Consider the following 11,337-nt stretch of genomic DNA (forward strand, 5'->3'; position numbering starts at 1 on the left):
CATACGCAAATGAATATACAAACAGACAAATAGATAGATAGATAGACAGATAGATAGACAGATAGATAGATAGGTAGATAGAAAGGTAGACACTGCAAAATGTCCTCAACTCACACTTCACTCACACCCAATACCCTTCACACTCACTCAACCCTTACTTTCACACACACACACACACACACACACACACACACACACACACCTTTACTCTCTCTCTGTCTGTCTGTCTGTCTGTCTGTCTGTCTGTCTCTCTCTCTCTCTCTCTCTCTCTCTCTCTCTCACACACACACACACACACACACATTTTTTTACATATACACAGCTTATTTTATTTAATAATTTGGTTATTTGTAATATTTTGGTGCTGGAGATGGAGGCCTTCACGTGGTGGCACTGATATAACGGGGTGGATCCGCTGCCTACTTTTACCCTCCCCCATCCCCTAACCCTCCTTCCCCACCCTCCTCCCCCTCCCCTTTCCCCCACCCCCCTACCCCCACCCCCCTTCCCTGAAAGGATGGGGAATTGCGAGAAACTCAACTTCAGCCTGCAGTCCACTGGGTTCACCTTTAGATCAGTCGAGGGCATCATCATCATCAACAACAACTTTTATATTATTATTATTTTCATTATTATTATTATTAAAACAAAAACAACAGCAACAACAGCAAAAACAACAACAACAATAGTAGTAGTAGCAGTAGTAGTAGTAGTAGTAGTAGTAGTAGTGGTAGTATTTTCTTGTTCGGTCCACGTGTACTTCAGCTTGGTCAGATGGTCTTCATGCACACTTGTCTGGACCTTCAGTTAATTTCCTTTGGTTGTTGATATTACGTGTGAAGTACAGTATGGTGTGGCTAAAGTCTACGGGGGTTAATCACCTTGTTTCCGAATAATCGCTAGTGAGAGACAGACGGACAGGGCCGCTCCTAGTGGTGTTCCCGCATCTAAATATACATCATTCACCTTCATGCACGCATTCACACACACACCTTTATGCACTCCTACCTGCATTCACTCGCCTCTCCTCACTCTCATCCACGTTTTTATTCCCATCATTCATATTTGCACTTGCTAATCCAGTATTCATAAAGTAAGTATTTGAAATAGTTCAGAACCTAATATTTTCGCCATTTCACCGTGTTTTTCAGCGAAACATCCACACGAAATGGGAAACGAACTCCTGATAGCCAGACGTACGACGAATATGCATTAGTTTTCATCGATTTTCAGATGGCCACCAAAAGTATTGGTCTTTCTAGCCACGAATGTTATATTGAAGTAATGAGGAATTGGTTAGATAATAGATAAGCAGATGTGTTTCTATAATGGCGTTGGATTATACGGATCTACGGCAACGCGGTATGATACTTTGGGCCCCCACCACAACACAGCAGTCCACTCCTCCCGATTACGAGGTTAGTGTTGCTTGTTGCGCAGTGGGGAGTGTACGTCTGACGCGGGTGTGAGTCCCAGTCCCTCTATCTCATTGAACATATACAAAGGATACTTACCAGAGGGCTAGTCTTAATAACAGCTACTCTTGTGATTGTTCTCAGTGCTTATTGGATCCTACCTCTCTGCTTATAAGGTAGGTTTGGTGTGAATATTAGGGAATTAGAGGTTTTGAAGCGTGTTTGTACGTGTCATAGATAGACCCGTTCGATAGATGGATTTTTTTTTTTTCCAGCCCTCCTTCAGCACGATTCTTCCGTCTTTGGTATTTTTACGCATTTACTGGAATCCATCAGGTACTCTACCCTGATGATGTTATATTTGGTGGATGCTTTATAATACGGATACATATTTTTGCGTCACAATATACTTACAAATTATGCTAAGGATGCTACGTTTGGTTTGACGAGTTTAAATTGTTTATAGATTTAGGAGTTGCCTACCAGTCGTTTGCTCTGTATGATTAACGCTGGTCCGTAAGTACCGTATATGTATCTATCAATCTATATCTATTCATCTGTCTTCGTAAATGATACCTGCAGTTTGTGATGGCACCTTAAAACGTTGACTCTGATAACATTTATTTATTTATATTTATCCTTGCTATTTCAGACCCTTATTTCCTCGTATTAAAAGATATTACATTGTGAGGAGCTTCATGGAGATCTATTTCTAACCTCGTTGCGCTAAATTTCTCCAGAGTTAGCATGAACGTAGCAAGATATTTTTTGCTTTATAACACTTCATCGTGGTGAAGAGTTAACAGGTGATTTAGCTGCTTACAACATACACATAAACATTCATGTGTAGCTGCTGTATATTTTCATTTACACACACACACACACACACACACACACACACACACACACACAAGCGTACCGTACATGTAAACACCGTCGCGTATAACGAATGAAAACACGAATAACTAAATTAAAACGAACTTTATTGTTAACATGCATTAAAACACAGAAACATGAACGTTCATAGAGACGTACATTAAGCAAGGCAGCATACACAAACGTAAACACATAACTGTAAACAAACGCACATACACACATACATTTAAGTAGCATACACACAAACATAGAATAATCAAACCTACAGACAGACCTACTAAAACATAGACAAAATAAACAAACGTGCATAAGCGTACAGCGAACAAACTTAAATGAATACATGTTAAATGTCCGTCTGCACAAGCATTCAATAATGGAAAACGTACACAACACATTAAACTTACAAACATAATTCTGCAGTAAACAGAACTACATACACAAACTTACATATAGCAAATCTGACCAAATCATACAATACACAAACACAAACGTATTTTAAATAGATGTATGTAAATAAATATATAAGTAAATTAATGCACATGTACACATTTTAATATGCCATTCAAATGGTTATATAGAGACTAATTTGTAAACACACACACACACACACACACACACACACACACACACACACACACAGTTCCAGAAAAACAAACACACAAACAGGATGTACCAGTATGCAATAATAACAAGCGTTAACAAAGCACACACACTGATAGATTAATGTAGCTTATGCAAGTCTGTAACACACACACACACACACACACACACACACACACACACACACACACACACACACACCATTAAGAACCGTAGGTAACAAAGGGAGAATGAACTAAGACTACCGATCTGGCCTTGGTAACTTTATTTTTGTTTCTTGTTTTTCAAGTCTTGTTGCGGACACACACACACACACACACACACACACACACACACACACACACACTTACCGTAACTACATAAGGTATCAGTGTTTGACGTCTATTTTCTATATATTCGGTCTATATTATATATATATATATATATATATATATATATATATATATATATATATATATATATATTATCCAATCCTACGTTGCCCCATGAGCGTAGGAGCCCGGGGTTAGGTAGTTGGTCCCGACATTTAAGATGAGAGTGACCAACCTCACTCATCCCTGAGTGGCATTACGTGAGCAGTAAACCCCAACCATCCCTTGGATATAAACCTTCACCGGCTCAATCCGACTGGAGCACAATTATTACCCACTAAACCACCAGGCGCCAAAATTTGGTTATATGGTTACCACCCAGCGTAGTAAATGGTTTCCTGGTGTACAGAAAACCATTTGGCTTGTCACTTAGGGTAGAAGGAAGGAAGAGGAAAGAATGAAGGAATGAAAGACAGAAGAGGGAGTGTAAAGTCACCCGTAGGCAGAAAGACGAGGAAAGAAAGACAGAAGATGGAAGGAAAGAGGGATGAAGAGGACAGGGCAGACATCCGAGAGCAGCACTACATTGAGTGAGTGGATGGTATATAGGCCTATACTGATATATATATATATATATATATATATATATATACTGGTATATTGTATATATATATATATATATATATATTATATATACCGTATATATATATATATATATATATATATTATATATACCGTATACATATATATATATATATATATATATATATATATTATCCAGTCATCTAGGATATATATCTAGAAAGTTTAGAAAGTTTTTGACATGACAGTAGATTTAGATGCAAAACATATACGGATAGAGTACAGCAGTTAAGCGTTAAGCTTATACTGCCGTATGAATACTGTATGTGACCAGTATAGGCTGTACCGGTATGCGGTACCGGTTTATACGGTAACAATGATAATAATAATAATGATAATGGTAGTAATAACTGATTGGACACGTGTGCATAGAACCACGAAAAGGGTAAAAACAAGGAAGATTTTTAGTCACTGGCAAGTACAGTTACGGGGGAAAATAAACTACCGTAAAGAACCGTGTGTAGTTTGTCTTCTTGATAAGTGTGTGTGTGTGTGTGTGTGTGTGTGTGTGTGTGATATCAAGGTGTGTCCGTACCTCAAGTTTTTTGTTTATCTATAATCCGACTCCGGACACAGGCTCGGAAGCCTGTTTCCGAGGTCAGTGTGTGTGTGTGTGTGTGTGTGTGTGTGTGTGTGTGTGTGTGGTACCAGCGTCTCTCTCTCTCTCTCTCTCTCTCTCTCTCTCTCACTGTACAGTATGTGTGTGTGTGTGTGTGTGTGTGTGTGTGTGTGTGACTAAGTGTTCACCAGTGTTTCTTGGTGTACAAATTGCAGTGGCATAGGCTAGTACCGGTATGTTGGTGAATTTGGGGTAACAGGGTGTGAAGGTTTGTGTTTGTGTGGCTGAAAATACGTTAGTGTGTGTGTGTGTGTGTGTGTGTGTGTGTGTGTGTGTGTGTGTGTGTAAGTAAAACAGCACATCACATAATCCCCAAGCCTTGTAATTATAGTTCTATGTTTTTACCTGTAATATACGGTGAAGTTTATCCTTTGCATTACTTCAAGTGCGTGTAGGCTATATCGTGTCTACAGATTATTACGTAGATAACATACTGTAATATAAGCTATGCCGTATTTGTTGCTGTGTGTGTGTGTGTGTGTTTTGTATTGATGTGTAGTTAGCTCTTTTTTTTTCATAGCGATGTCATAGCTATGTAATGGTGTTCCTTTGTAAGTTGCTAATCTCGGAACAGTAACTATATTATTCTTAAGCTGTGTGTATGTGTTAAATGTGTAGATTTTAACTGGGCTTTGTACGATTCTTTGAGGGGTTTGTAATTGTATGTAGCTGGTAATTTGTATGTGTATGTAGATTATTTTTAGGTGTACTGGCTGCGTTCAAGAGATAGGCTAGGGATCCATTAGTCCCGTGTGTTTACGCTGTTGTTTTATCTTCTCTTGTGGGAGTGTGTTACTGATCGTTTCTGGTAATAGCTTTCTGTGCTGTTAAATGGGTGTTGGTGTGTGCTGTTCTGTGTGTGTATGAGAGAGAGAGAGAGAGAGAGAGCGTGCTTGTCGGGGGTATACTGTTAATTTGTTTCCTTGTATCTTGGAGTGGTACCGTTGCATGTGTTTATTTCAAGGTGCACATACGTTTAGCCTATGTGATGCAGTTTGTATTATAGCCTGTGTGTGTGTGTGTGTGGTCAAGGATAAATGTACGCCTGTCTTTGGCTCACTATTCCACTGCGTCTGCTTCACACGTACGTCATGTCCGTCACAATCCACTCTGACGCATCATTTATGAGCAAAGAAAGTTACCAAGATTCTCTCAGCGTAGTAATATTCGACAGCGGATTGACAAGTAAAAGAGGTGAAATATTAGGCCAATTTTTGCCCCTGATGGTACAGTGACTGCAAAAAGTATTCTTCCTCAGATGATTGAAGATTTTACAATGAGCACTGTTTCTATTCTCTAGGCTAATTCTACTGTGAGTCAAAGATTTATAGGGATAGACCTGTATAGCCCATTTTTATTTTTTTAAGTTTGCGTATATTGAACTTTCTTGACGCCAAACTGATAGACAGCCTACGCGTGAATAATAATGTAGTGTAGAATATCTTTAGTAAAGGTAGGTATAGACGGAAAGAGAAAGGGCAGTTTTTGTAAGCATTATACATGGGTCGTGTGTGTGTGTGTGTGTGTGTGTGTGTGTGTGTAATATTGTACTGTGGTGTGATCCTTTATATAGAGGGCTCTGTCTTATATAATGTAGATGTGTATGTAGCCTCGTCATATGGTGTCTGTGTTGTTAGTGCACATGTACGTAATAACGAGTAGGATGTGTGTATATTGGTTGTACTCCTGTGTTTGTATATGTGTATGAATTATCGTTCCAGGTACAGTATAAAACGTTACTTACATTAAAGAATCCTGATAGAGATTCAGGATGACAATATGCAGTCACCTAGCAGTTTTAATAATTCCGAATACTTGATTTGTTACAGGTAGATTGCGGTATTTTTATTTTTAAATTCATATTGAGATATTTTCATTTCATCTGTAAAAAAATGTCATGAATACGGTATGTACTGAAGGCAGCAATAGGCTTATATTTAGCTAATAATTTTGATTTATATGAAAATAAATTAAAGGGATTCTGAATGGTGTATGTTAATTTAATTTTAGAGGAAAATATTTCATTTCACAGGGCTTTCAGAGCCATGTAATAATGTCCTGCAGGGAAAAATATCTTTATATATTTACCTTTATATGCACCTGTATGTTATTTTGTATTTGTATGTTGCTTATACGTTCGTTTATACAGTATGTGTTATTATTTGTGTTGCCTTATGTTATTTTATCAGTTTATGTATATTGCTTTACATCTGTTATTTTTTATTTTTCATCTGTATCTTGATATATACCGTAGATGTTACTTTATTTCTGTATGCTCTTTTATATCTATTTTTTTTTTTTTATGGTCAGTCGATGTTGTTTTATATCCACCGTATATGCTATTCTATACCCGGACCTTCAGTGGCAGCTGTGTGATTCGACTTTCAGCCAGATAGAAATAAGAAGTGTTTAGTGGGTGACATCATGCACTCGCCATATGTCTACCGAGAGAGAGAGAGAGAGAGAGAGAGAGAGAGAGAGAGAGAGAGAGAGAGAGAGAAATATACGCGTTAGGGATAAATTGCAAACTTCAGTGAATCAACAGGAGTATGAAAAATGACAGTGCAGTTGTGTGTGTGTGTGTGTGTGAGAGAGAGAGAGAGAGAGAGAGAGAGAGAGAGAGTTTTCGGGTTTAATAGTTCATTGTATTGCCCACAGGCGTATGAAAAATGACAGTAGCTACAGTGGAGAGAGAGAGAGAGAGAGAGAGAGAGAGAGAGAGAGAGAGAGAGAGAGACATATACCGGTACGAGTTTATTAGGGATGACTTGTCAGCTTCATGGAAATTGACAAGAATATGAAAAATGACAGTCCAGTTTAGCTCAGCAGATCACATTTCACTGGGCTTGCAAATTGCCTACACTGATCCAGCCACAACAGAATTCTTGAACACCTACACTGTACGTTCCTAGAATTATATCATTCAGCTGGCTGTTCATAAAAGCAAATATATTATGCCTGTACCGTATTCTCGACTGCTTAAGGATTGGAAATAAGACACTGAATTCTCTTGTGTGTGTTCACTACTAATACTAATTTCCTTTATCTTGTGGGAAATGAGTATGCTATATGTAAGAAGGTAATGCTATCTTTGTTATGAGCGTTTGCAGATCTGAGAAAATGCGCAAAACAGTTTCATAGACTTTACCGGTACCTAACAATAAAATATTTTGATTATATTTATAGGTTACGGTACTCGTTTATATATATATATATATATATATATATATATATATATATATATATATATAATATATATATATATATATATATATATATATATATATATATATATATATATATATATATATATGCCTGTATGTATATATGTTTTGTATATAATGACTTAATACAAGCTAGTATGAAATTGTTCATACCTAATCAACAGTTCACTTAAAGATCGGACTCCCCAAAATGGTTTAATTGCATTTGTGCCAGAACAACGGCCCAGAAGTCATTAGCATATAACTCTTACCGGTACTTAAAATCAAAACATCTGAATCACGCAGTCAATTTAAAATTGCTAGAAATCATGCAAAAAAGTAATAAATCTCGGTAAGTCAAACTTCTTCACAACCAAGCATTCAGACTATTAAATAATTTTAATGACAGTAGAATATTCTATTCAACTCTCAGTTCTTTCAATAATATCTTTAGCAAGTCATCACCCATTTCCCCACTAAAATCCGGTAACATTACAAATGACCCGTGTGGTAAAGCGAATATCCTTTGCCAGTACATTAGAGGAAGTCAGCCAGAATGTCCCAGTACCAGAACTTGGCTCTTCCAAAATTGCTTCACTTAAAATACAGACTAGATACATCAAATCCATCCTAGACAATTTACCGGTACCAACCAACAAAGTTCCAGGCCCAGATGGAATTCCTCCAATTGTTTTGAAAGTATGCTCCCCAGAACTTGCTTCATTTCTAGCCAAATTATTCAGACCACGCATACGTACTTCTTCATTCCCTAATTCTTGGAAAGAAGCCAATATCCACTCAATTCCGAAGAAAGGAAGTTCCTCTGACCCCTCTGATTACAGACCAATACCGGTAGCTATCACATCTTCTCTTCGTAAAGTATTTGAAATCATAATGAATAAGCACATAGTTAAACATCATGAATCCAGTAACGTAATTCATGATAGACAGTATGGTTTTTGCCACGAAAGATCCTCCATTGATATAATCTAATCTCATGACTCATACCATCCATCAGTCAATTGACCAAATTGGAGAAACTCATGCAGTACCGGTAGCCGTTGATATTTCTAAAACTTGTGACAGAGTGTGGCACTGTTCCCTGCTGCCCAAACTCCCTTGCTATGGACTAACGCCTTTTGTTCCTCTGATTTCCTCATATCTCAGCAGCAGAAAGTTAAGTGTCAAAGTAGATGATGATTATTTCTATTTCCACTTAATTAATGCCCGTGTGCCACAAGGATCAGTTCTGGCTTCAAACCTATTCCTAATTCATATTAATGATCTCTTTTTTGTCACCCATAACCCCATCCATTCACATGCAGATGACTCAACCCTTCACAGTTCATTCACAGTTAAACACCCGTTCATAAAGTTTTAGATCTCTAGCTCACTTCTCAGCACAACCATCTCTGTAAATCGACTCATTAAGTTCACTGCATGGGGACAAAATAACCTTATCCCATTTAATGCTAGTAAAATCAGGTATGTACAGTTTACTTATAGAGAGATATTGCCTGATTCGTATATTACCTTCAATGCTACTAATATTCCTGCCGCCAAAAGTATTGAAATTCTCGGTGTTTCACTGAACAGTGACCTCAGCTGGACCTCTCAAGTCAGATCACTTGCTAAAACCGCCTCAAAGAAACTTGGATTATTGTACAAAGTTAGTAGCTTCCTCACAGACGAACAGTTGGTTATAGTTTATAAGAGTCATGTGTACTCTCAGCTGGAATATTGCTCACCCTTGTGAAGTGGATGTGGGGAGGTTGCGCTAAAGCAACTAGACAAAATGCAGAACAGAGCTGTTATACCTATTAATAACCCTGCCATTACAAATAAACTACCGGTACCTTCCCCACAGATAAGAAGGAATGTTGCCTCCCAAACATTATTTTACAGATACTTTTATGGCAAATGCGCAGACGAAGTTCCATCCATTGTGCCACCTCTCCATGCCTTCCCGTGTGCTACACAGGCATCTGGTAGCGCGCATGACTGGAATATCACACTGCTACATTTAAGAACTTCCACGTATCAGAAATCTTTTAGTCCTCGAACTGCATCTCTCTGGAACTCGCTTCCCCAGAGTTGTTTCCCTCCAAACTTCAACGTACAGCGCTCAAGTCCAACTGGTACAGAATTTATATGAATGGAGGACACCAATAATCTGGTGTATGGATTATTTTTTCATTCATTTATTTTTCCTTCCTCTGTTTTCTTATTTAACATAGAGAGAGAGAGAGAGGGAGAGAGAGAGAGAGAGAGAGAGAGTTTTCGGGTTCAATTTTAAACTTCATTGTACAGCTCATAGGCGTACCGGTATGAAAAATGACAGTAGCTGCAGTGCTGAAAGAGAGAGAGAGAGAGAGAGAGAGAGAGAGAGAGAGAGAGAGATGTGCGTAAGGATAGATTGTAAGCTTCACTGAATAGCCTAAGGTACTAATGAAAGTAAGAAAAATTACAGTCCAGGAGAGAGAGAGAGAGAGAGAGAGAGAGAAAAGAGAGAGAGAGAGAATTTTACCACCAGGAAAAAGACTAATTTCTGCAAAATTTTGAACAGGTTATTAAAGATCTTTTGTACCATCGAGCAAAAGAATTTAAAATGACTTAAATATAAACTGACTTGTGTAATGTACATGCCTTTATAGAGGGCAGGTTGTATGATGCAGCAGTGTTCAGTGTAGCCTGGCTGTAAGGACTCCTGTAGTTGCTGGGTCAGAGTATCTGCAGACGGCGAAATATGACCAACTCTGATATACTGAGCTGAATTATACAGGTGTGTATGTGTAGTTCAGGATCTGTGCTCCTGGTTGAGAGAGGGGCAAGAACTCACCTGGTCACATTTCCCTGAGCTTGCAGATACACTGATTTAGCCATAACAGGATTTCTAACACCTACACAGCATTCCTAGAAATTCACCATACATCTAGCTATACACTGAGGCATATACATTACACCTGTAAAGTGAACCCGACTGCTTAAGGCTTGGAACTAAGACACTGCATTCTTTTTTATATGTACTCAGTTAATTATGTTGTGGGAAGGATGTTGTGTGTAAGAGTGTGATTGCTTCCTTTGTATGCTAATGTGAAAACTGCACTAAGCAGTGTCGTGTAATTTTCGTGAGTACCGGTAGTAAAGTATTTTTATTTAAGAGAGAGAGAGGAAGAGAGAGAGAGAGAGAGAGAGGAGGTTTTTTCTTTTTTCGGGTTTAGCCTAATTTTGAAGTTCATTGTAAAGCTCAGAGCCTCGCCCGGGACTGCCGTGCCCGGAGTGGTAGCGCGCTCCTGTAACCTAGCGGGGCTATATGATCCAATACAGGGTCTAGCTCGGGGGAGCGCCATTTCACCCATTGTATAGCTCACAGGCGTATGAAAAGTGACAGCAAGCTCGGTGGAGAGAGAGAGAGAGAGAGAATGTGAAATATACGAGTTTGTCAGAGATAAATTGTAAGCTTCATTGAAAACTAACAGGAGTATGAAAAATGACAGTCCAATTGAGAGAGAGAGAGAGAGAGAGAGAGAGCGAGCGAGAGAGAGAGAGAGAGAGAGAGAGAGAGAGAGAGAGAGAGAGAGAGAGAGAGAAATATACGAGTTTGGTACCGCTTAGGGGTAAATTGTAAGCTTCATTGAAAAGTAACAGGAGTATGAAAAATGACAGTCCAG

The 11,337-nt window shown here is 38.5% G+C and overlaps 1 protein-coding gene across 1 annotated transcript in view; it reads left to right on the forward strand.

Annotated features, from left to right (window-relative positions):
- The first annotated feature begins 1,457 nt into the window (after positions 1 to 1,457).
- Positions 1,458 to 11,337, forward strand: part of LOC145402055 (Ig-like and fibronectin type-III domain-containing protein 1) — a 512,409-nt gene continuing 502,529 nt past the window's right edge. Inside the window, exon 1 of the mRNA XM_080274151.1 lies at positions 1,458 to 1,591. The gene's annotated coding sequence lies outside the window, so the exon portion shown is untranslated. The remainder of the gene's footprint in view (positions 1,592 to 11,337) is intronic.

Source organism: Coenobita brevimanus, chromosome 57 (genome assembly GCF_032717465.1).
Source record: "Coenobita brevimanus isolate Jiangsu-jjx chromosome 57, ASM3271746v2, whole genome shotgun sequence".
NCBI lineage: Eukaryota > Metazoa > Arthropoda > Malacostraca > Decapoda > Coenobitidae > Coenobita > Coenobita brevimanus.